Below are 27299 nucleotides of genomic sequence, written 5' to 3' on the forward strand. Positions count from 1 at the left end.
TCATAAGATGCTCTCAAGCATAGAGAGCTCAGGCTGGGCTTAAAAAGCATACCGGCAAGAGGGCCTCTCCACCGCTTCCCTGTTAAGGACCAGGGTTCTAAAAATGCAAATCCTACATCTTGCTTGGTGACATGGGTAAGATCACTTCAAGTTGCAGCACCTTTTATTTTCGATTATTTTGGAGATAGTAGATCATTTTGTCTTTCAAAGTTTTGTTATTTAATGAAAATGCACAGAGGCAGACTTGACATTAGATCTCTCCTTAGGATCTGAGTCAAATAAATCAATGGGGAACTGCCAAGATAATCATGGACATGTTTGTTGTTTATTTGGTTTTAGAAAATGGCTCATAAAGAGGAAGGTAACTTCCTCCAGGAATAGGATTAGTCCTTTATATGGTAGGAAAATAATAGAAACCTCATCTGTTATCAGGAATCTATACATGAATCATATTATCTTACATTTTTGGGGCTCTCTAATCTTTCATTTTAATGAACTTATATCAAGTGCTTTGCAGTGATAAAAAATAGTATTTGTTTGTGTCTGCTATGAAAAAAGATAGGGGATTCATGTTTCAGTCTTACATGGAGATGTGAAATGTTTATCCATTTACAAGGCAGAAGTCAGAAACTCAGACATGATACATCCAGATCTCATTCTCTGCTAGATGATTACAAAAATGTTCTGTATCTCACATCACACCTGTGTGTTCATTTCCCCGAGTTCTCGGTGAGGTGCAGGCTGTCTTCCGGTCGGCAGTCGTGATGGGGACACCTGCAGAGCTGCATATGACCCATGATTTCCTGGTATACGAACCATGACCAGATTTTGGTGCATCTTACAGTTCATGTAAGCTCCTGCTTTCTGAGGGAGAATGTTAAAGGATGAAGTTCTGGCCTCATCACAGCCCTTTCCTGCTGTCTTTCAACAGCAACTCCCTCCCAATCCCTCTGGGATAACTGCTCTACCACTGTCCCCTGCACTGCCCTAAGTCCTGCCGTGCATGGTGGTGATGAGCCTGCGGCCAGCTGAGAGATACAGGGAGGATGGAAGTGGGGGCATCTGCTCTCGCAAGAGGCCAGTGCTAACGGCTCCATGCACTTCGCCTTCCCTGGATGCCTAGAGGAGAGTCACCTGCCACCATTGACTTGACTCTCCTGTTGCAGGCTGGGCTCCAGTATCCAGCCACACAGTACAGAGAGCCTGCTGGTCTCTAGTTATCCAGAATCTCCCACCTGAAGGAATCCTGTGGTCCAGTTTCTGGAAAATACTTCAGAGGTACTAAGCATAAGTTTTCAGTCACCCTGCTAGATGTGGGCTTACGAAGTGATTCATAAAAAGATGAAATATATGGACTATGTTTTTTGATATAGATACTGTAAAATGGAATTGGCTCTATAAATCCATCAGGATAGGGGTCATCTAAAGTTTAGGTTCACTTTAAATAGTTTAATAATCTTTTAAAAAGTCTTTATAAGCTAAAACTTTGAGGCTAGCACCTGCTAGCCCAGACAGTTTTATCAAATCATCCAAGTTTTTCTCTAAACAATTAAACAATCTAAAATGGAATGGACTGAGTCTCCTAAATGTAGCAATCTGAATATCCTTAAGGTGGGGCGTCTGCCTAATGTAGCAAAAGAAATGAATTTTTATTTTCATATTACATACCTCTCCATAGTATAAATTATTTAAGGTGCAGTGCCTAGAAAAACCTAATGTTACAGATTAGATAATGAATGAAAATATGACATACAGCAAATCAAAGACATGCAATAAAATCATTACTTATAGACAAGTACCCTAGCAATACAAAGTCAGAAAAGTGCGTGACGCTCAAATGAAACCATTGTGAACTCTGGATTAAAAATCATCCCTTTTCATCATCTGCAACTCTGGAATCTGGAGAGAGAAGAAATGTCTTAATCTTCAGGATAGCCAGTCTTCTGATTATAATAATGATAAAATAAAAGTTGGGCAGCTCCTCCATTATAAGCCTGCTGTTCTGTTTTTTTCCTTTAAATAATTGAACTGTTTCAGGGAAACATTGTTAAAATCTTAAGGTTAAAGCATTCTTTCATTTTTTTTTTTTGTCTAAAGATTGCTCTGCACCCTAGACAAAGGAAATATTTAAACTGTTAAATTTGAACAAAGATACAGTCTGCATATGACTTCTCTGAAGCCCTATAAAAATTCTTTAAAATTGCCTATTCACTCAAATTTACTGAGTGTAGCAAAAATGTCAAAGGCATAAAGTCAGAGAAGATTGAATAAAATAATGCAGAAAGACAGATTAGTCATGCACAGACCCACACAGCCTTTCAGAGCACACAATACCACTCTTTATTACCGCTCTATCTTTACAAAGACTACGTTCAATACATAGAAGATGATACATGGCCAGCCATGTCATCTGCCTGTGATTCCAGGACTCATTTATCTGAGCCCTTTTCACAATGACATTGATGAGAGATCTCAGTGTTTTCAGAGCATTGTTTTATTTATCATATATAATGGCTGGTGAAAAAATAGGAATTATGTCACCGGTAGCACATAAAAGAGTTGCCTAGAAGATTCTGTGACAAAGTTTGGTAAAGCCTAGAACGAGGAGCCTCATGTAAATGTTTTTGCCTCTGCTTTCTCCCCTGCTGTGCCTTTTACCCCCATTCCAACCCCCCCGAAGATCCACATGCTGGTAACTGTTGAAAAATAGCAGGATGTTTCATCCAGCCAAATGTTGGAACCCTGGTCCTTGTAAAAACTCTTTGGCGATTACATTTTTGTTTAAATTTAGAGCACATTTTAATTGCTTTAGAGTTGCTGACCGTTATTTATGCCTTTGCAAAAGGAAAGGAGACTATTTGTCAGTCACAGTTTTGTATCTTGCAAATTTAATAAAGAGCAGCCCTTAAGATAAAATTTCTTAGGCTGCCACAATTGACAAAAGCCAGCTAATGTTGAAATGTCAACAGCAAACCTCATCAGCAGGCTGCACTGCGGTGCAATCAAGAAAGAGCCATAGCCCCATATAAACAAATGTATATGATGTGCCCATGCAGCAGGGGGGCAGGACCTGGGACCTCACTGCAGAGGGGACGGATGGCACAAGCTTGCAGCAGGACCATGTTAGGAATTTCTCGAGGGAAAAATCTTCCCATCTTCCGCATTTAAATTCTAAGGAAAAGTCTCAAGAAGAGAGCACCTGAACTGGTGACTGGTGACTGTCAGGGAAGAGGTTATCTTGCAACTGGGGATGTAGCTCAGTGATAGAACGCTTAGGAAGTGTGCACAAGGCCCTGTGTTTGAGTCCCAGCACTGGAGGGAAAAATAGTTACCTTGCTTGTGCTCTTTGGTGGTGCCTCGTTTCCACGCCTGTGTGGGAAGTTCTTTTCTTGTTTGTGCCTTTGGTGCTCTCAGCAGGAGCATGAAGGAGCAATTTAGGGGAGCATTTTGGAACATGGTCTAGTTCCATTGGGCATTGAGAGCTTTTGCTCAGACCCTGCTTGGAGTGATCATCCACGACATATCCTCTTGGGGTAGGGCCAGGGGCAGGTTTAGGGGTCCAAGATCCAGTGTCACACCCTACCTCTGCCCCTTCTTCTATGACCAACTTTTGGGCAATTTATTTTACTTGTCCCAATCCTGCTTTACAAAAATCAGTTGAGTGTTTTGTGTGGCTGTGTTGAGATAATACTGGATGTGGAAGGACTTAAATGGAAGAGTGGTAAATGCCCCACCCCTTCTCTGGAAGGGATGAGAACACATTTCCCTTGTCCTTAAGAGAATTTGCTTTGGTCCAGGTTCTCAACTGAGTGATCTGAGCCCTTTCTGTCCTATCACTGTCCTTGATGGGACTAGAGGCCTGGTGTGCTGAAGGCCTGGAGGACCTGAAAGTAAAGGGCAGCTCAGGACATGACAAGAATTCCAAGGTCCTGGTGTCTTCTGCCTTCATATCAGTGTTTGAGGGCAAGAAGGGACACTATGGGCTGCCTGGGTAGAGTGGGGGTATTTGGTGGCTGGAGAGGCTCAACATTGAAGGCTGTGTGCTGTGCTGTCCACAGCTGCTCATGGGCCTGCTTTCCTCCCAGTCCATCTAAATCTGAGCATCCTGCCTGATGTGTTCTCATCTTCTCCTCCTCCCTTCTTCCTCATCTTTCTTTGCTTTTGCTTTTTCTGTTTTGTTGTTGTTTATTGGTACATTTTTAGGTATATGGTATAGTTACGTTCATCATTGGAATCTTAACACCTTCAAATGACGTATCTTGGTTTTTATTTTTCCTCCATTCCCCAGCCCTCCCTTCAATCCCTCCACCCCCTCCACCCTTCCCTGTTCACAAAGATTTTTTTTTCCATGTTTTTCCTCGTCTCATATTTTTTTCTTTTGCCTCTTACCTTTCCCCTACCCCTCCCACTTCCCCTACCTTTTTAGACCTTTTCTTCCTATTACAGAATATCAATTATACGTTTTGGTCCTTATTTACATTTTTAGTTTTTCATACCAGAGAAACTATTTGGTATTTACACATGTGTGTCTTATTAATTTCACTTAAGAGTGTGGCCTCATTGTGCATCCACTTAGCTATAAATGTCTCCAGTTTCTCATTCTTATGGCTGAGTAGTACTCCATTTTATAATAAAGACACATCTTCTTTGTCCAGTCTCCAGTTGATGGGCAACTGGGCTGTTTCCAAGTTTTAGCTATTACAAACTGTGCCTCTATAAATGTGGGAGAGCATATATTGCTGTGGTATGATTCTTTTAATTCTTTTGGGAAGATACCCTGCAAAGGAATAGCTGGGTCAAATGGGACTTCTAATCCTAGTTGTTCAAAGTATCTCCATGTTGATTTCTCCATGTTGACTGGCTGCACCAGTCTGCACTCCCACAGCAATGAAAAAGAGTTCCTTTCTTCCCACAACCCTGCCAGCATTTGTTATTGGTTGATTTCTTGATAGCAGCCATTCTTTCTGGGGTGAGGTAGAATCTCAGTGTTGTTTTCATCTGCATCTCTCAAATTACCAGTGATGTTGAACATTTTCTCATATACTTATTTGCTGATTTTACTTTTTTGTTTAAGAAATGTCTGTTCATTTCAGATGCCCATTTTTGAATTGGGTCTTTATGTTTGGGTGGGGTCTGATTTTTTTGAGTTCTTTGTACATTCTAGATAGTCGACCTTTGTTTGAAGAACAGTTGGTAAAATTTTTTCCCCACATTGTAGGTTGTCTCTTAGCTCTGTTGGTGATTTCTCTTGCAGTGCAGAAGCTTTTAAAAAAGATGAGATCCCAATTGTTGAATCTTTGTGCTATTTCCGGTGCTGCTGAGGAGTCATACATAAAGTCCAGTGTCTTCAAGAGTTCTTAACTTATCTTCCAGCAAGTTTAATGTTCATATTTTAATATTTAGATCTTTAATCCACTTGGGTTTTAGTTTAGTGCATGGTGAAAAATAGGGGTCTAGTTTTAATCTTTGGCAAGTTGAAATCCAGTTTTTCCAACACTATGTATTAAAGAGGCTATCTTTCCTCCAGTGAGGATGGTTGGCTTTGTTGTCAGAGATAAGGTATCTGAGTATGCCTGAAGTTGTTTCTCTATCTTCTAATCTATTCCACTGATCCTCAAGTTTGTTTCTTTGCCAGTACCATTCTGTTTTTATCACAGTGGCTTTGTAGTATAGTTTCAAGCTGGGGACTATATTACCCCCTGCCATGTCTCTGTTGCCTAGAATGACTTTTGCTATTCTAGGTCTCTTCTGGTTGCAAATGAATTTTGGGATTATTTTCTCTAGTTTAGTGAGATATACTGTTAGGATTTTGATTGGAATTGTATTGAATCTGTATAGCACTTTTGGAAGTATGGCCATTTTCACTATATTGGTTCTTCCTACCCAGGAACAAGGGATGTCTTTCAATTTTCTTATATCCTTTTTGATCTCTTTTCAGAGTTCTGTAGCTCTCATTGTAGAGGTCTTTTGCTTCCTTTGTTAGATTGATTCCTAGATTCTTCATTTTTTTTGGATGCTGTTGTGACAGGGATTATTTCCCTAATTTCACTCTCAGTGAGTCTGTCATTTGTGTACAAGAAGGCTATTGATTTTAAGTGTTGACGTTGTATCCAGCTACTGTACTGAATCTATCAATTAAGTCTAGAAGTCTTTTGGCAGAGATTTTTGGGTCTTCTATGTGGAGCATATTGTCAGCAAATAATGACAGTTTAACTTACTGCTTTTATTTCTTTCTGTTGTCTAATTGCTGTGGCTAATGTTCCCAGAGCTACATTGAACAGGAGTAGTGACAGTGGACACCCTTGTCTTGTTCCTAATTTTAGTGTGAAGGTTTTCATGTTTTGGCCATTAAGTATGATATTGGCTGTTGGTTTTCCTAGATAGCCTTTATCAAGTTGAGATAAAGACGATCTATTCCAATTTTCTGCAGAGTTTTTATCATAAATGGGTGTTGGACTTTGTCACATGCTTTTTCTGCATGTATTGAGAGGATCATATGGTTTTTTGTCCTTGACTCTGTTAATATAGTGTATTACATTTATTGATTTACGTATGTTGAACCATCCTTGCATCCCTGGGATAAATCCAACTTGTTCAAGGTGTATGATCTTGATGATCTTCTGTATTCAATTGCTTTTTCCTATTCTGTGTCCTCTTTCCCCTTCTCTTGCTCTTTTTCTTCCTCCTTTCCTTTTCCCCTTTTTCTCCTCCTCCTACTTCTCTTCCTACCCTCCTTGTCTATTTCTCCTCTCTCCTCCATTAACTGCCCAAGTAAGTGCTGGGCCATTGTGGCCTCAGTCCCTGCTGGGGGCTGGCAGCCAGTCCCAGTGGATCCCAAACCAGAGTGTCCCAGTCCCTTTCCTGCCCTGACCCATGTGATAGATGAAGGCTGGATGCACCTGCTGTGCAGTGCATATCTCAATGTTAAGTTCAGAAAGTGTGAGAGGAAGGAGGAAGCCTGGAGGGAGTGAGACTGGAGAAGGTTGTGTACCATTTATCATCGTGAACTTGTGCCGCTGCCTCTGCCACTTTCCTGCAGCTGCAGTACCCCATTACCGAGATGTTCATCCATCCTTCATGCAGCTCCTGCCTGCAGACATCTTCATGTTCTACAGAGTGGACCTTGTGAGTACCAGGATCCTGCCCAGGTGCCTTCCTGCCCTGGAAGAGGGACCATTGTTTCTGAGGCTTGGGTTTCTAACAGTGAGTTTGAGGAAGAAACATTTATTCATTCAAAAGTCTACTGGGTGCTTATTGTGTGGTAGACACTGGTAGGCAGGTCTGGATACTACCTTCAGAAAAACAACATATGTACCAGGTGACCACTGGCATCACTGGGTGGATGTGGGGTCAAGCAAGCCTTGGAGGAGACAATGGTGATCCAGACCCAAAAGCTACATGGGAGTAAGTCATTTAGAGCTGGGAAGGGGCCTTTGCCACTTCTGAGTCCGTGGGCAGGAGCCCGGGACGTGTTCTGAGAGGTCAGGGCACAAGGTGAGGGGGTCTGGTGTGAATGGAGGTTTTGGTAGCTGCAGAGGGGTTCAGAACAGGAGAGTGACCTGTCTGGTTCTCAGAATGAAGAGGGCTGCTCCCTTTGGAACTGATGGTGGGAGCCCAAGATGGAAGCAGTGAGAATAGTCGAAGTTTATTACAACCTCTCAGACTGGAGACCAAGTGAGAGGAACAAGTTTAAAATATGTGTAGAGGTCAGAACAGACGGGATTTGCTGAAAGATTGCCATGGGACATGGAACACATGAGGGTCATCCCTCACTGTGTGGCTTGGTGACCTGAGGCCCATTCAGATGGATAAGCGTGGAAAAGTTCACAGAGAAACTCACTGACAGCAGGGAGCCTAGAAAAGCGGAGACCAGAGAGACCTTCAGGAAATGCCCCTTCCCTGGGGAGAAGCTGGGCAGGGGCTCCACCACCTCGCTATTTCTGACCTGGTCTCCCTGGAGCTCCTTTGACTCTTGCGATCTTCCTCTTGTAAGAGCCTGGTGGAGATCTCGGTCCCATAACATCCAGAGTGCAAGGAAGGACCTATGAAAAATAGAAGCCACAATCCCTTCACTGTGGTTGGGAGGCACTTTGGGCCTTGGAAAGCAGATGACATTGAGGCCTGTGCAGGCCAGTGGGGGACAGAGAACTAGGGGAGGGAAGTGCTGGTGGATATGCAGCTGGGGCAAGACTTGTCCAGAAAGAGACGGATGGGCAGGCTGTGGCAACAGAGGCCAAGGCCCAGGAGCCAGGACAAAGCAGGAGCGGCAGCCACATGGGTGAGATCCGAGGGCAGGCATGGGCCTCAGAGGAGCCCTGGAGCACAGTTCCTGCAACGTGCTGCAACCATGTGGGGTGATGCAACCTGAGGCCAAGCAAACTGGTTATAGAATTCTCTTTACTACATGAAAAAATAAAATAAAAGAACCAGAGACATAAAGATTATGTTCATAATTTGTTAATTGTCTCATTACTTACAAAGGTGAAAAATTGGGGCAAATCCAAGTGTCTGACAATAAGGAACTGGCTAAAAATAATTATATAAATATGTGATAATTAAAATTTAAAAGGTTTTAAAAGACTTTTAAAATAATACTGTTACTACTTACAGTGTATTCAATATTAGGTAAAACCAGAATGTGAATATTCTATTTTGTAAATGTTATCTAAATGCAAATATATGTAATTGTATTAGTTATATATTAGAGTTCTCCAGAGAAGGAAGCAATAGGATGGAGATATATACACCTATAGAGACAGAGAGAGAGGGAGAGAGAGAGAGAGAGAGAGGAATCAGCTCACTCATTTGTTGCAGTTGACAAGTCCTAAATGTGCAGGGCAGCCCAGCAGGCTGGAGATCAAGGAAAGAGGTGATGTTAGTTCAAGTCGGAAGACAGTTCAGAGGCAAATTTTTTTCCTAGGAGCCTTAGTCATCTCTCTTAAGGCCTTCACCTGACTGAGGCCTGCCCATATGGTGGTGGGTACTTGCTTTACTCAAAATCTATTAACTTAAATATCCATTACAATTAAAAAGTACCTTCAAAGTAACCTGTAGACTAGAGTTTGACCAATAGCTGGACATCACAGCCTAGTCAAATTGAAATGTATGGTTAACCAACCCAGTGACTGTGATGAACTTAGCAGGGGCCCTACTATGCTTGCTTCTACTTTGGAGAAAAGCACTAGAAGGAAGAGAGTCACTGTGTTGTGTGGAGGGATTCTGAGATATTTATTTAAAGATTTCTGTATTGTCCCAAGTTCCTACAATAAACACATATTTTAATAAATAAAATATGAAAAATTGAAATAATGAAAGAGTTCTTGAGTATTTGAGGCAGTAGTCCTTTCGCTATCTGAAAAAAGAGGCTTTTAGTTTATAGGAACTAGTCCTCTTCATAACTCAGCTGTGCTGTGGTTTCTTTTATAGTCTTTTAAATTCATCTTTTAAAAATATAAAATAACCTAATCATATATGTCAGGAAGGATGAAAAAAGCAAAACTCACTTCTAATCTCACTATGCAATCAGAATTTGTGGTTTTTCTGTTGTATTTCATGTCTGTTTCCTTTCCCCAGTTTTCATATGCATAAAACAGAAACTTCCTCAGTATTCCATCACATGATGGTACCTTATGCTTATTTAGGTCACTCCTCTATTGTTGGACATGAGCATTCTCTCTAGTTCTTTGCTATTAGAAACAACTACATCCTAAATAGCCTTGTACCTGACTCTTTGCACACATCTCTCAGGATTTTCCGTAGGCTTGTTCCTAACTCTGAACTTGCTGGGTCAAGCATATGTGTTTTTAAAAGTCAGACCTAAGTACATGGAATAGATTTCTGGTAACCCTTGGTCCTTACTCTTATCCTGGCCTCATGCACAGCTCATTTGTGGCATAATTACTTAAATGATATTATTGGACTTCCAGGAAGACGATGGAGTGGTGAACAGTAGAGAAACAATCTCTCCAAGATCTGGCGTCCAGACACTGCAATATAGCAACATGAGGAAGAGAAGAAGGAGGAAAGTTGGGTCCCTGGGACCTAGCAAGAATCTGAAGTGAGAATTGAAGTCTACAGGAAATCAAAGAGAGAGTCTTTAACAAAGAAGGAAGTGACAAGTGTTGCTTTCTTCCTGAGCCCTGACTTTACTGTGTGGGAAGGGAAGCACAAACATGCAGACTCACAGTGACTACTGGTGACCATAGGTGCCTCCTTGGAGAAATGTAACAGTGTAATGGAGCAGTGGATGCAGTGGACTGCACTGGCTGGTGATTTATTTGGGTTCAGACATACCCCAGGAGAGGGTGATTGGTAGCCATCTTGGAGAGAGGCCAACTGAGCTTGGCCTCAGGCTAGCTCCATCAGGGTGAGGCAGAACCTAGTTCAAGTCAGCAGGAGGTCAAGTAGCCAAAGGCAAGCCAGGAGAAAGCTCATGGAGTGTTGCAGGGTGAACAAAACAGGTTCCACACTCACAGCCAGAAACCAGCCTGAGATTCAGAATTAAAGGTGTGGGCTTGCTGGAATTATCAATTACTCCACTCTAAACTGACAGCTGGCTTCCTGGGATTAATCAACATGGACATGGACTCTGTCTGCCCCCTCTGTCCAACAGTGACAGCAGAGACATGCCTTGAAGTGATTTTTTTTCTTATTTTTCATTTTTCCTTGTTTTTGTTGTGTTGTTTTTTCTTGATTGTGCTCATTTTTATATGTGTGAATATTGTTTCTAGTTTTTATGTTGTTCTGTTCTTGTTTTTATTTCTCCTCTCCCATCTTCTTCACTAATTTCTCAAAGTTTGTATAATCTTCCTTTGTCCTCTAGCTTTGCTTCTAATCTATTTCTCTTCTTCTATTTCTCTATTTTTTCCTCTGAGCCCCTTTTAAATTTTCTCTGCTGAAGGTAAAATCACCATAATGAGGAAAAATGTACTGTACACAATTTTCTGGTTTGTTTTAGATTTTGTTATAGCACCATAAATCTAGTTCATATAGTTAAAGGTAGCAAATTAATAGTTACCACAGTTTGTCATTTTTTAGGCTGTATTTGATCCTATTATTATTGCTGATTGTTCTACTTTAGCCAAGGTGACACATTTGTTCTAATCAGTTGTTCTTTCTGGTACGCCAAGACTGAGATAGTCTAAGGGCCTTAAAAATACTATAGGCCAGTGTCAAGGAACAAAGGGCTAGTCCAGATAGGCAGCAACTTCTCATCCCCAATAAATTAAAGAGGTAGGATCTTGCAAAAGATTCAAAACCCAAAATCCAGCTATACCTGAAAGTAGTCATTTCCTACTGAGAAGTAGTCATTTCATAAGGGTTCTAAATACTAGCAGTAAAGCTGTTTGCCATAAACTGGGCATGGTGGTGCACGCCTGTAATCCCAGAACTCAGGAGTGTGAGGCAGGAGGATTACTGTGAGTTCAAGGCCAACCAAGGCTGCATAGCGAGTTCAAGTTCAGTCTCAACTACATAGTGAGACCCTGTCTCAAAACAAAAACAAAAACAAAACTACTTGCCATAAAGAATTTACAAGCATCAACCCAGGAATTAAACTTTAGAAAAGATAGTATTGATCACATGAACCCGCCACTCAAAACACAGACCAAGGACTTAAAAATCTATAATTTTCTCACCACCTTATATCCCCATCTCTCTCACCCAAAGTAACCATTTTCTCAAGTCTATGTTCAACCTTTTACTTTTCTTTGCTGTATTTTATTGTGTCTACATTGTATTCCTATAAGCATATATATTTTTGTTTAGTTGTTTTTAAGATGATACATCCTGTATATGGTCTTTTGTGTCTTACTCTTGCTGAGAACCTTCCATACTGTTGTTTTTGGCCATGGTTGGCTTATATGTTCAGTTCCGGTCTATTGTGTTTCACTGGGTGAAAATAGAAATTACCTGTTCTTCTGTTTGAGTATTTGGGTTATTTCCAGGATCCTGTTGTAAACAGTGCTGTTAGGAACAATCTTGAACCTTTCTCCTCTAATATATGTGCACTTTTGCATCTTGGTTATATATATCTATGACTAGAATTGCTGTGACTATTCGACCTTAAGAAATGACTCCAAACTGTGTTTTATAAAGTAGTTGCTTCTACAGTGACACCTAAGTGATTATGTGGAACCATATCCTCTCCAACATTTGGTATTATTAGACTGTTAGTATATGTTTATTCAATAAGTATAAATGATCTCATTATGATATTGAATGCATTTCTCTGATCACTAGTAATGCTGATTTTCTCTTAATTATAAACATGTTGGTCCTATTATTTATGTCTCTTGGCCTTTTTTCTGTGTTGAACTGCTTATGCTGTCCAACATGGATAGGTTGTTCAGTGTGTGTGTGTGTGTGTGTGTGTGTGTGTGTGTGTGTGTGTCTGTTGCTGAGAATAAAACTCCAGTCCTTGAGCATGTTAGACATACTGTACCACTGAGCTATATCTCAACTCCTTCAATATACTAACATTAATTAATATTAATTTTTTGTTAGTTTGGTCTGTTACAAATAAGGCAAAATATACCTTGTACTTTTAAAAGTATCTTTTGATAAATAGTTCTTAGGGATGGGAATTTAGCTCAGTGGTTCTGCTGTCTGTCTTGCAAGCTCTAGGTCCCGAATTTGATCCCTGGTACAAAAAAAATTCTTAATCTTAACCTAATCAAATGTGTTAATCCTTTTCTTTGTAATTACTGATAGTTGTTTAAAGAAATCTATTCCTACCCCATGATCTATTATATATATTTTGCACCAAGATATTTAGAAGGTTTTGTTTTATTTTGTTTCCCTGCTACTGGGGATTGAATTTAGGGCTCTCACACTAAGCTACATCCCAATCCCACCCACCCCTTTTTTAAATTTTGCAGCAGGGTCTCACTAAGTGGCCAAGTTGTCCAGGCTGTATTCAAACTTGTGATCTTTCTGCCTCAGCTCCCCATAATGCTGGGTTATATGCATCTTTCACCATGCTGACTGAGAGTTTTGCTTTTAACATTTAAGTCTTTAATCCATCTGGATTTGGTTTGTCAGCACAAAATGAGAAGATGCAGTTTTTCCTTTTCTCCGATGGCTAATCATTTTTAAACTTCACTTACTCAACAGTGACATTTTAGGGCTGGGGATTTAGCTCTGGAGCCTGACTTGAAAGCACAAGACCCGAGTTTGATCCCCAGTACCCCCCCACAAAAAAAACCAGTGACATTTTGTCCCCCACAACTAATCTGACATGTAAATTTTTTCCTATATCTAACACTATACTTTTTGTGAAGTTTTATTTCTGGACTCTCTATTTTTCTGGTTGATTATTTTTCTCTGTGTTAATACGTCACCATCTTTTACTATACATTCACACAAAGTCATGGCATATGATAAGGTAAGTTCTTCCTTGCCACTTTTCATCTTCAGAAACGTCCTGGTCATTCTTCCTTCCTTTTATCCCATATTATTTAACAAGTTTCTTAAAAAATTCTCTTGGGATTTTGAATGAAATAACATTGAATAAATAGATCCATCTGGGGAGACTAGATCAATGGTCAACTTTCCTATCCATGAATATAGTATGTCTCTCCATTTAGCTAAGATTTCTTTGGATAAAGATTTCCTTGTAGTAATTAGAAGCATATTATGTTAAATTTGTTCTTAGGTACTTGGTATTCTCCAGTCAGGTAGGTCTCAGTGGTATGTAGCTTTCTAAGTTACTTCTATTTTTCTCTTTCTCAGCTGAGTATTAGAGTCATTGCGGGCTCGACTGAGAGGATGTTTTGGGAATGGGTGGTATTTGCTGCTGCTTGAACAAGGTGGTGAAGGAGCTGTGCTCTGAACTCATTTGGGAAAACATCTTTTTCTCTGGGGATGAGTCATGGGTACCCTGGGTGGTCCAGAAGGAACTGGCTAAGGGAGAAGCACCCAGCCAGGAGATGCTCTGTGTGGAGAAGGGAGGGCGTCTCAGGATTCATACTTGAATCTTGGCTCTGTTACCCTGAGGCTTCAGGAAAGACTTAACCTCTCTGTTCTCTGGCAGCAAAGGTGGTCAAAGGTGAGGGTCACAGGTGGAAAAATTTGCATGGGATTTCTTTTTATCTCCTTACCAAGTGAGAATGGAGAGCTGCTCACATTGTGACAGAGTGTTTGTGACAAATGAGCAGTCACAGGGCAGAAGCCAGGCTGAAGCCCATCATAGAACAGATATCCCCACCTTCTGAAGATACAGTTGTAGCTTCATGGGCCTCAAAGTGGGAAGAGTCATCCTGGGAACATAAATTAAGACAATGAACAGTGCCACATTTGGGACTTTGAGAAACTGGAATACTGGGAGTGGGGTGTTCCCTTCTATGGCAGAATACAGTGCTAACAAGCATCTGGGACATTGCACTACAGGGACTTCAAGGGACTCCCAGCTTCCTTCTAGAAGTATCCAACATAAGGCTTTGCCTCAGTTCCTGTCCTTGCAATATCCATCTTTAATGCCACCTTGGTCTCTCAGTCTTCTCCAATGACATTTGCCCTGGTGATATCATGATTCTTTTCAGATTCCCCTTTGATTCTATCCATCCTTCCTCATAATACTTGATGGAAGTGGGCACTTCCTATATTACAACTTTTAAATTTATTTTTAATTGACGTAATAATTATGCCTATTTGTGGGGTGCAATGTGATAATTTGATATGCACATGCAATTGTAATGATCAAATCAGGGTAATTAGCATATCCATCTCCTTAAACATTTATCATTTTGTTTGTGTCGGGAAATTTTGAAACTCTCTTCTTCTAGTTCTTTACAAAGTATAAAGCACATTTGTTTTACACTATAATCACCTTGCTATTCTGTAGGACAATAGAACTTCTTCCTCCTACTGAACTGAATATTTGGTACCCTCTATAACTGACCTCCCTATGACCCCTCTGCCTCTCCCTTTAGAGACTCTGGTGACCACTATTCTGCTCTCTTCTCCTATGAAAGCAACTTTTTAAGCTTCCACGTATGAATAAGAACCTGAGATGTTTGTCTTTCTGTGCCGAGCTTATTTCACTTAATATAACATCCTCCAGTTCCTTATGTCCATGAATGATGACAGAGTTTCATTTTTGTGACTGGATAATATTCCACTCTTCTTTATCCATCTTTCCATCAGTGAATAACACATCTTGCCTACAATGAAGAGTGTGACAGTAAACATAGGAGTGCAGGTATCTTTTTTGACATACTGAGTGTATTTCCTTTTGATATCTATCCAGCAGTGGAACAGCTGGATCATATGATAGCTAGATTTTCAGTTTTTTGAGGTACCCTCCATACTGCCCTTCTCAATGGCTGTACTAATTTAGATTCCCACCAACAGTTGTGTTGCAATTTTTAAAGCACTGTGGAAACAGTCTTTCTGAGTTTCCTGGGATCAAGGTCTTTCGCCAGTACCCAGGCCTACGTGTGAGAGGCTTCCCACCAGGCAGGCGAGAAAGCCCCATCCTCACCTGATTTGCGGTCCGGGGGAGAGGAGCCTGCATGAGGCCGATAAGTCATAATCCGGAGAGGTGATGACAGTCGTCTCCATGCCCATTGATTAATGAAAACAGGGCTAGTTGGACACAGAGTAGATGGTTATAAATGGTGCTGTCAGAGAAAAATAATTATTGTATTAATAAGGAAACGGTTCAAAACCAGGCTCTAAAAAAAGAGAGCTGGCAACTTAGCGTCTCCGTGGGTCTGGGAGGCGGTTTTGGTGGGACTGTGGGGAGGCTGGGGGAGACACCTCAGCTCCTCCTGCCCTCCCAGAAGCACAGCTTGCCTCACCCTGCAGGTACCCATGCACTGGCAGGGATGTGTGCATCCTGGCAGTCAACTTGACCCAGCCCTGCCGGGTGCTGCTGATCGGCGGGGCTTGTTTGCAGGCATTCGGTACCACTTCCAGCAGGAACGGGGAAAAACGAGCATATCTTATTGTACCTGAAACACTCTATGATATGTACTAAATATTATGACTACTCGGGGCCTTGCAATAATTGATTCACCCACACAGCCATTTAGTCTGCGAGCTGTTCGTTTTACAAATTCTACAATCTTTTAGAAATTCTTTCAGTGCAGAAGATTGCTGCCTGGCCTCAGATTCATTATGGTGATTGAATCCTCTTCAATAGAGAACGGTTTAAAGAGAGCACATGCCCGTGTGTCTCACTCAGAGTGAAGGCACATAGGTTAAAAGCTTGTCTGGGTGGCATAATTCACTGCTGCTATGCCAAACAATCACGTCTTATTGTGACCTTCATAAGATACAAAAAGGCAACAGGATGGCGCTCAGCTTTTTTTAAACCCACTCACAGATTTAGCTTCCCAACATCTGAAGCTTGGAGAATTCCTAATTAAATAACCAATTAATAATGTAGAATAGAAAAAGCTATTTTTTCCCCTGAAATGCAAAATCATAATTAATCAGAGTACAAAAAGCTGCCTGTCTTTAGATCAGAAAAATATAGACTAGGTATTTAAATATTCCACCACACCTGAACCCTGGCCATCCGTCATTGTTATGACTTAAAACATCTCTGACTAAATTAGGTTTTGTTTGTATAGAGCAGTGAAAGTCAGATGGCTTGAATGACAAAATTAGAACATGCTCAAATCACTGAGACAAAACCGCATAAAGAGAAAGATGTACAGGCAGCGGACTGTCGGTGTGGAGCAGAAATCTTCCACTGATTTTTTTTTTTTAAATACGTTGTTTTCCGTTTACCCAACCAATTGATGTAAGTATAAATTTCTGACCCCCAGGCAGACATTCCAAGGGAAAAAAAATTATTCCTGCCTCCTTGTTAATTGCCCAAAATAGCTAGCGAGGCTCTGGAGAAGTTGTCCCCTCCTCCACTCCCTGCCGGTCCCGCCCCTGGTTTGCCTGGGTGCCCTTTACCCTGGGCCAGCGCGCTCCCGCCCACCTCTCCAGCCGAGCCCCAGTTGCTGTCTGTCACAACTGGCAGCGGCCACCAGGGATCTAAGGTTCTCCCCCCAGCCCCAGCCCCCGGCACCACCTCTTGGCACATTTTAGAGTTTAAAAGAAAAGCTGGCTTTTATAGTTTGTGCCACCTCCGCAGTTTATACTTTGCCTATGAAATGCCAAAACCTGGGAGTAAATTCTCCGAGGAAGAAATCATATAAAAACCCTGCTCGTGCTGGAGTGCATCGGTGATGGCCACATCTGCACGAAGGCACGGACTCCTGGAGATCCGTGTTGGTCCGGACTCCTCCCTAGGGGCCCCTCTTTCAGGACAGCAGGCTGGGGGTGCAGAGCATGCTGCTTCTCTTCTGACCTGGGCGAGCATCTTTTTGCCTTCAAGCTTTGGCTCATGCTGTTTCGGTCCTCTCAGAGAGAATATTTGGAGTCCACTTGATCTTCCGGAGGTGGCCCAGTTGTCACTTCCTTGAGGACACCTTCCTGGCTTACCTGGCGAAGAAAATGCTCCCCTCCTGCTTGTGGGCTGCCGTGTCACGGTGCAGGTCACAGTCTCCCTTGTGAGGGTCAGCATCTCTACTCATGGTGTCGCGTTCCCGCCAGATCCTTGTATTCGGGGTGGAGCCCTGACCCCCAACAGATGGGGAAGGAGTAGGCATGTGATGCAGGTGTTGAGAGGGGTCTCCTGGCAGCCCCCTCCAGCCTACCTGCCTCCACAGATCTTCGATAAATAATTTGCTGTTATCACAGCAATAAATAATTTTTGGTGACAGTTTTACTGTGAGACTTGGTGCGGTTTTTTTTTTTTTTTATTGACAAAACCGCTATGAATCAACATACATGAACCACAATAAAGATGTGAGAAATATCTGCATTACGGCAGGCAGAGGTTTTGTCAATAATCGGTGCATTGATCTCTGCTCCTCTTTGGGGTTATGTGTGGAGCCTCCCTGTGTGCTTCCTGTCACACTGCCTCGGGTGCCTTCTCCTTGGAGGGCTGAGTCACGGGGACCTGCAGTCTTGGGGGGCAAAGAGGAGAGGACAGGGATGGAAGAGAGCACACTTGTTCACTCCTCTGTCCTCCCTTTCAGTCAGCCAAGCAGCCTCTGGTGCTGTGTCCTGGAAACACTGAGCCGGACCTAAGCCAGCTCACCAGGTGCCCTTGGTGATAGCAGGGACAGACCTATGGGCAGAGGTCACTCCTGGCATGTGCTGGTGTGAATCACGCCTGAACTGCTCATTTATTTATTTACTTACTCCATTTACAACCACTGACTAAAAGCTTCCTGCGTGTCAGCCTGGGGCTGTCTTGAAACTGCGGTGGTCCGTGCTCTCAAAGCTTTCACAGAGGTGGAAGGACAAAGCACAGAAAGCCCAAATAAGCATGTTGCTCCCCAGATGGTGAGGGATCTAAGGGATCCCCACAAGCACTGTGAGAATGGGTGGCGCAGAGCTCACCAGGACCAGGGACCCAGCCTTCCTGCAAGAGCTTTGTCTGAGCCAAGAGAAGGGTGGTGGTGGCAGCCCGCAGGTCCTGGAGCGTTGCTGGCAGCCACAGCAGCCTGGGAGGGAGCCTGGGGCATTTGAGGAACTGAAGGAAAGTTCGGTGGCCAGAATAAGAAAAGAGGTGAGTAGCAGGGAGGAGTCTGAGGCACAGAGGATGGTGAGGGAGTGTCAGAGACAGCTTCCAGAGAGGAGTCCTGGAGAGGGCTAGGGGTGGGGCTGCAGGGTCCTGAGTCCCTGCTGTGTAGCAGGAGCCCAGCTCCCTCCTGCGGTGGCCTTGTGTGTGTCCTTTGCAGAGTCCCATCGGACCCTCAGTGCTCCACTGTCCCCACCTGGAGCTAGGCTTTGTCTTCCATGTCTCCATGGCCCTCTCGGTGGGTGGCCTGGTCAGGACTGGCTTTGCCAGCTTAGATCTCTGCACCTTTCAAGTTACACATGTCTGTTATCAGCCTTCCTGAAGGTAGTTCTGCCCAGTTCACCCACCCAGCAGGCAAGGAATCTGGGCACCCTTGCCTTGTACCCTGCATCACCCTGTCCTTGTAGTGGGCCAACCTCCTTGCCCTCTGCCTTCCAAATCTTACCCCTAGAGAGGCCCGGTGGTGCCAGTCTCCTCCAGTAAGCCTTCTCAGACTTGGCTGCCCTATGAGAGCTGGCTCTCTCTCAGCCCAGGTTCCGGGACAGACATGGGATTCCTGGCTGTGGGTCCAAACTTTGGTTCAGGCCCTCAGAGGGGAGGGATTTGAGTTGAGGAGTTATAGATCTGGGTGCCTTGAGGGCAGGTGGGTGAAACCAAGCCTTGAGGGCAGGAAGAGCCATGCCTCAGGTGTGGATCCCTGCCTGCCTCACCTCTCCAATTTGAGTGATTGGGTTTTACAGATGGCAGGTGTCTGGGCACTGCCCCCAGCTTAGCTATGGACATGGATTGGACCCAGGCCTTGAGGACTGAGCGAGGAGCTAGTGGAAAGGTAGGGTAAAGCTTGGTGCTTCCTCAGACCTGGGGTCCCTTTTGAGTGCCAGAAGACTGTGGGAGCCCCAGATCCCCTGCCCAGTCCCTGTATAAAGACCCCTAGCTCTCCTTCACATGGCCCATTTTTTGGTTCGCTTTTTCAGTATTAGGGATTGAACCCAGGGCCTTTCACACTGGGGAGTTACATCCCTAGTCCTTCTCTTTTTCTTGCCCAAGTTGAGCTTGAACTTGTGATCTCCCTGCCTCAGCCTCCCAGAGTGCTGGGATTACAGGGGCTTGTGCCACCATGCCCAGCAGCATTCATTTTTCTTAGTGGTTTATTGCTTCTAGGTCTGCATTCCTCCAACCGGACTCTGAGCTCTCACGAGTGAGCAGGGATCAGGTAGCGTCATCAGGAGGGAGGTAGACGTGGAGGGACTCACATCTGCACTACAGATGGGATGGGTGGGCGTCCCCTGCCCCTCTAGCTGGCCCCAATGCCCACCCCAGTCCTGTCTGCCTTCCTCAGCACCATTGTTAGCATCTAGAGCCATCATAGCACAGGAAGAGCCCCTGAGCACCTGAGCAGCACCCCCCATGAAGGGATAAAGAGCCACGCCCTGGGCCAGCCCACCTGGGTGACTCCCATTTCTCTGGTGAAGGTAGAGAGGTGAGGGTGATGCTTTTGGCAGGCTCCTCTGACCCCTGCCACTGGCCAGGAAGCAGGATTTTCCTTTACGGGCCATTACCCCAACTACTGTGGGTTGTCTGGCCCCAACCCTCCCCCAACCATGCGGCACCTGCCCAGGCGGCCACCATGCTCTCTGCAGCCTTCCTGACGTCAGCAGAGGGGACGCTGCCTCCTCCACCACACGTTGTTCACAAAGTGTAGGCAAAAGGCGGGCATCCAATTGCTGTGGGTGAGGAAGAGAAATAATTTGGTTTCTAAATTAGGACTCGGCACCGGTGGCCAGAGCCTGGAAGGGGAGTCTGTCAGCTGATGGCGCGGCTGCTCCTGCAAATGGGGGAGATGGCCCATGCCCCCCGAGGGCACTTGGGGGCCTCCTTCAGCTCGGGCCCTGGGTGCCAAGAGCCCCAAGAACAAGCCATCTGAAAATTAGGATTCTGTGTTGGCCTGTCAATTCCCAGAAGCACACAGCCTTTCATTAAAATCCGCCTGACATTTCTGTTATGCACAGAAATCCCGAAGATATGCCAAGTGCCTGCTATTTGCCATCACATCCGCCTGGGAAGCTGAGGGCCTGCCAAGCCCATTGTGCCGAGATGCCCCCCAGGAGGTGGGTTGGCAGGCTGTGTGGGGTCCTGGCAGGGGTGCAGGGCCGGGCTGCGTCCTGGGGTGAGACCCTGGGCGTTGGAGGACATGGGTGGCCCCTCTGCTCAAAACTCCACAAGGATCTGAGCACAGGGAAGTGCTTGCAAAGCCAACTGGGGCCACTGGGGCCAGCCAGCCTGCCTGAGCCTCCTTCTATGCCAGGGCCAGGCAGATATTGGGCCACTGAGGCCTGCTTTCTGGCCTCCAGGGCCCAAAGCCATGTGGAAGAAGTGGATGTGGATAAGGAAATGGGTGATGGAGGCAATCTAGGTGCTGAGGGAGGGGCAGGCGGGCTCTGTTGGATCAGGAGTTTTGTAGGTATTGGGCATTGACTCTGGTGTCTCAGAGGGAGGACCTGTCATTTGGCCAGCGTTGCCTGGAGTAAATGTGCCTGAAAGGTCACAAAGATCACAGAATGTGTGATATGGAAATGCATCCTCTCCAAGAAGGTCAGGACAAGGCTGTGGAAGGGAGGGAAGAACTTCCTTCCAGCGGGAGGTGACATGGCTGCATCTCAGCCCTGGACCATGTGGTTGGACTCTTACGTGCACCCAGGTGCAGCCACTGGCTGATGTGAAGACCCAGATGGCAGCTCAGACGCCTGCAGCCTGGAATCAGGTCACAGAGAGTCAAGGGCACTTGTGGGGCCAAAGGAGCCAGAGTAGCTGAGCACCCACAGGGCAGCAGGCCCTGCATGACCTCAGCACCTTCTCGGATGCCCCTTGAGGCGGCACCATGCCTTGTCCAGTCTGCAAGGGCTCCCTGCCGCCTGGAGACATCACGATGCTGCCTTGTATGCTCTGTGTGGCGACAAAACCTCTTGTTTCCTGCGACACCACAACTCAGGGACTTCAGGTGACTTAAAGATTTAGGCTTTGCAGGCCCAAGTGGCTAATCAGTCTTGCAGGCCCTAGGAGAAGACAGATCTTCAGGGTGACTGACACCTGCCCTCCCCGCCTGGCTTCTGAGCCCTCAGGGGCTTTTCTGGTGGTGTGCATGAATGAGATCTATGTGGGCACAGGGGTTTGGAATCACACTGGGTGATTCTAGGCCGTTCTGGGTGTGCGCCTGCCCCTGGAGAAGCGGAGGAGGGGCCCGAGGACTGTGTCTCATTCCCACAACCCCACACTCTCCAAGAGTCCATTCCTGGAAGTGGATTTCAAATGTAACCTTCGAGGCTTCCTTTCTAAGCTGTTTTCTGAGCATTCCTAGCTCAGGGCACAGGGACAGGATGGAGCACTGGCCTCTGCCTTTGGCTCATCATGGGGAGGGAGAGAAGATGGTAGCAGGTCCACCACCCTCTGACAGCATGTGGGGTCCCAGTGGGGAGAGGCCCAGAAAGGCTCCCAGAGCGGAGGAGCAGCGTCCCCAGGGTGGGGACAGTAGTGATCCCAGTGTGGTGGGTGGCAGTGGACAGGATGAGGAGTGTTGAAAGCGGTGCTGACTGCCCAGTTGGGTCGGGCAGAGATTATGGAGGATGGCAGAGCGAGGACAGAACCTGACACCTGAGTCCAACCAGCAAGGTCTGGAATGCTGGACACAGCTACTGACTTCATTTTGTAGCTCTCAGAGTAGGGGAAGGAAAAGACAAAACACAGTTCCCACATAAGATACGGGGTCAGCTCACTGATTCCTGCCATCCATCCATTCATCCATCCATCCATCCACCCAAAGAGTTCTCATACTGGATGTGACCTTCTGAGAGTTTTGGTGAGTGGGTTCTGGGGGCCAAAGACGGCCTGCTTTGGCATTTGTGAGTGGTTTTCACATTTTTTTAAAAATCATTTCAGCCAGGAGAGTGGGCACATCCTGGTTTAAGGGCTGAGTAAACCCTTCCAAGTCACCAGCTGCCAGGAGAGGTGTCCATCATACCTCAGCTGGGTGGGTGATAAGATGACATCAACTGGAAACAAGACCCCAAACCCAGCCAGGCTGGATAGGCAGGACACCGGGCCCAGGTTCTTCGTCCACCTCTACTACAGCATATTCTCATGGCTGTGTTTGGTGGGGTATGTGCCCCAAGGCTGGGCAACTTGCGGACAGAGATCATCTCTGGCCTCCCTTCCTCTGACTTCCTATCACTTACGAAGCACCTCCTCCATGCGGGACCCTGGGAATATAGTGGTGGGCAAGTGAGACACCGCCCTGCAGGCTTGGGAGCCTGCAGTTGCATCGGGGGGAGATAACAGTATTATGGTCTGGATCTTGACTGTGACCCAGAGGCTCATGTGTTTTCTGCTTGTGGTCTGTTGGGAGCTGCTGGAACCTTTAAGACATAGGGAGTAGTGGAAGGAAGTTACTCATTGGGATGTGTCTTCAAGGGGACATTCGGATCTCAGCCCCTTCTTTTGTTTCTGCCTCCCAACCACTATAAGGTGAGCACTTTCTTCGACTACACGCTTTTCACCACAGGACAACAGGGCCAAGTGACCATGGCCAGGAACCACGGAAACTATGAGCCACTATAAGCCTTTCCTCCTTTTCAGGGATTAGCTCAGGAATTTTGTCACAGTGATGGAAGTCTGACTAATTCCAATAGCAATCAACAATCGCCTGTGTCTCATTCTGCCCTGTACCAGGCACTCTGACTGGCAGTTGCTCAGTGAAGGAATGAATGAAACAGGGAATGAGCGATGCCCTGAAGGGGAGGGGAGGGAAGGGAGCCTCTTCTGTACTCTGTGTGTTCTGGGTTCCCCACTTCATATAATGAAGTCTTGGCTCTCAGCATCTGAGAGTGTGACCTCACGAGGCCATTGCAGACGTAATCAGCCCATGTGAGGTCACACTGGAAGAGGGTGGCCCCCGATCCAGGAGGACCTTTCTCTGTCCTTACAGTGAGGGGAGATGTGGACACACACACACACACACACACACACACACACAGGGAAGATGTGGAGATACAAGGAGAAGATACCCATCTCCAAGCCAAGGAGGTGTGCCTGGTACAGGTCCTTCCTTCAGAGCCCTGGGCGGGAAACAGCCTGCCCACTGTCCACACCTTGAATTCAGACTTCTGGTCTCCGGAATGGTGAGCGAACAAGTGCCTGCACTTGAAGCAGCCCTGTCTGCGGCCTTTGCTCTGGCAGCCCTGGCACACTATGGCACCTGCTGGCTGGAGTCTGTACCTGGAGCCCAGGAGCCCTCATCCTGGTGCTGTGGATCAGGGGTTGGGGGTCGCCAGGACGCTGTCTGCATGTCCTGTCAGGGAGGGCTCCACAATTGGGGTCTCTCCTCCCCACTCCATGCTGAGATCCCCCAGCAGCTCCTCCTCCATGGGCACAGGGCATGTTCTAGGGCTCCAGGGGCCCACTGTGGCCCACTGGGGTCTCCTCCAGGCAGGGTGGGGTCAGGAGCAGTCTGGGAAGGAACACTGGCCTCTCGTTTGATCTACTTTCTTGGACCTGTCTCACCTTTCACTGCACCTGACATCCCTGCTGTCCCCTTGGCCTGAGGCTCATTGTTCCCCTCACCCTAGGATACAGCCAGCACATCACCTGTCCTGGAGCCCAGGCTTCTAGCAGCCATTCCTGACCACCTGAGTAACTGGGGCTCTCTTTTTCCCTCTGAGCACATGAAGCAGATTCCTTCCATTCTGGGTGTAATGGAGCCAAGTTTCACCATCAGTGTCCTCGCTGCTCGGAATGGAATTCTGTACATTACAAGTGCTCGGTCAGTGTTTGGGGAGGGTGGACAGATACATCTTTGTGGGGGACAGCACTTGTGTGGATTTGGGGGGGTTCTTGGTGGAGCTCTTTCCTGGTGGGCTGTGGGAGGTGGAGAGGATGCCTGCATGGGGCGATCCCAATCTCCAGATACCCTAGCACCCGGCACTGTCCTCCTCCTGGCTCTGGGACCTGGGAGAGCCCTTGGCTCTGTTCCTCTGTCTCTTGGCTCCACAGAGGGTGGCAAGCTCGGGAGAGGCAAGAACTGCCCTGGCAGGTCTCAGAGGCAGCCTGGCCCACAGCAAGCTGTGGCAATGACCAATGACCCCTCCCTACTATGTCCCTGCCCTGTCCCTGAGAAGGCTCTGGGGCTCACCGCTCCATTGTGGCACTGTGGCCCGGCAGGTAGCCTGGGGTGGCAGTGGCTGCAGCTTGCAAACACAAAGAGAAGTTTAGAGATAGGTGTGGCTCTCAGGGATGGTGGGGTTGGGGTTCCCCTGGCTTTATCCTGCAGGGGAGCACTCTCCTTCTAGGCCCCTCTGCCCTGGGCATGGCTCCCAGCTTTGGGGAGCTCAGGCATGCACAGCGGTGGTCACAGCAGGGGTGGGACAAGTCTGCCCAGACCGGAGCTCACGGCCTGGTGGGGCCAGGGCAGCGCCAGGTCCGTTGCTCACACTGTTCAGCAGTAGTTTACCCAGGGAGCTGGGTCAGGACAGACAGGCTGGGAGCTCAGGGGGCCCCAGTCTTGTCCCTGGAGCAGCCGCTTCTCAGCCTGGTGAGATTGCTCTGCTGAAGGGTGTCAGGCAGAGGAGCAGCAGCCCGAGCACCTCAGCGTTGAAGGTAGAGGGAACAGACAGGAACCCCGCCTCAGGTCTCAAACCCTCATCAGGTAAGGGGTCCATGCAGGCCCATCCTGCCCAGCCTGGCCCCCAGAGCTGCAGGAAGAGCCTGCCCCAGGCCTTGTTTATTTTTGGAGCATTTTAACTGGGGTGGTAAGGAAGTGAGGCTTGTTAAAGGGATTTAACTGTGGGTCACCGCCAGTTTGAGGGGCTTAGGAGGAAAGAAAGAGAAGGCCTTTTTGCCTTCATCTTCCCCAGTGCAGGGGCCCCTTCCTCACAAAGGCCAGGCCCCAGAGCGGGACCTCAATGCCAGCCCAGCTGGAGGGAGCCCTTAACAGGGAAAAGCTTAAGTCATTTATGGGAACTGGAGAGGGGTTTTTTTAGTGGCTGAAAAGAAAGGCTTCTCAGAGCCCAGGGCTGAGGGGCTGGGCTGGGGGTTTCCTGGAGGCTGTTCTGCAGCAGCCCCAGGGCAGGGCTGACTGCTCCAGCTCAGAGCTTGGAGGTCTGGGGCAACTCAGACCTTGCTATCTATCTAACCTCAGGGACACCCATATCTGGGACATTGCCAGGAGACAGGCCACTGCAGAGGAGTGCGTCTCAGGGGACCCCGGAGCATGGCCTTAAGGCCCAAGGGAGGTGGAGACACCACTGGGCCTTGTTTCCCAGGAACCTGTGAAAGGACTGGGGCACGGCTCCTGTGGCTTAACCTGGGGGTTGCTGCTCAGGGACAGGCGATGCCACCTCTGTCCACTTCCTCTTCGAGAGCACGTTCCTCTCCGTGCCAAGCACCTTCTGCCTTTCCGTAGGTCCCAGAATGCTGACACCCAGGGCAGGTTGAAGTGGGGCTTAGCATCCCTCCCAACTGGGGACTTGTGTGTTGCCCTAAATTGTCACCCTTGAGGCCCTTGCTCCAGGAGTCCCAAGCTGCCCTTTGCCCAGGGCAGAAGGAGGTCATGGGCTCAGATCTCAGCCTTGTGGGCGGTGAGTTTTGTGATCATGGGAAACAGCCAAAGTGGTGAGGAGGGGGGTCCGTCATCTCCTGCAACCAGATAAAATAGAAACAACTAAATAAAGCACCCTTGCCGCTCAAGGGAAAAATTATGCTTGTCAATTATGATTTATGAGCGATTGCCAAACGGGGAGGTGGGCCTGCCTGTCTTGGAGGCTGCCTTCTGCCTCCCCCCAGCAGGGTGGGTGAGGCTGGGGGTGGCGTGGCTTTTCTGGGAGAAGGTGGATTCTCTACAGCACGGGCTGTTAACCCCTTGCTGCCTGCTGCTGGAAGTTCAGTACCCGCTCGGTAGAAGGGAGGGAAGTGACCCTGGGCCCCCAATTTGGCACCGAGGTGGACAGGGCATATGGGCAGCAGCCATTGGCAAGGTGCCCACTCCAGGCCCTGGCTTGGGTCCCAGCGTGAGCTCGGGACGCTGGTGGGTAAGCTCTCGATCCCTCTTTGCCCTATAAAAATCCCTGGCAGAGCCGTGCGCCTGTGCCAGCGCCGCCTCCCGCATCCTCCCGGGCTCCCCGTGGAGGGGTACCAATTTGTCCTCGCTTGCTACTGCCCAGGCCAGATGGCGGGTATTTCCAGGCCACAAAGTCCTCTGACCTTTGAACAGTTGCCGCCGAATTTCAATAATGAAAGGGCTTCTTTTGAATACGTACAAATGAGATGTTATATTTCCATACATTTTATTTCCAGCCTCATCTGCGAATCTAATATTGACCCGGAGTTATCTGTGATGGGGAAGTTATTAATTCTGACAGATATAAGGGAGAAGCTAATATTCGCCTTTTACAAACACCTAATATTAATCTCGGGCGCTGTAAACGAGTACCGCGCGCCGGCATGGGGGAGATGACACCCGCTCGGAATTTGATAATGAAAAATGGGAAAGTTTAATTTCAGGGAATGGATAAAAACATTTGCCCGCTGCGAGGTAAGCAGCACCGGAGGGCCCGGGTGGTGGGATTCCCGAAGGACAGGGCAGAAGCAGGTCTAGGAGGCAACTGCAGGCCTGAAGGCCCAGGTGCCTGAGTGCGGCCGGCCTGGGCCTGCGGCCTCCGGTGCC

This window comes from Fukomys damarensis, unplaced genomic scaffold (assembly GCF_012274545.1).
Source record: "Fukomys damarensis isolate Sample0158 unplaced genomic scaffold, DMR_v1.0_HiC HiC_scaffold_19, whole genome shotgun sequence".
Classification (NCBI taxonomy): domain Eukaryota; kingdom Metazoa; phylum Chordata; class Mammalia; order Rodentia; family Bathyergidae; genus Fukomys; species Fukomys damarensis.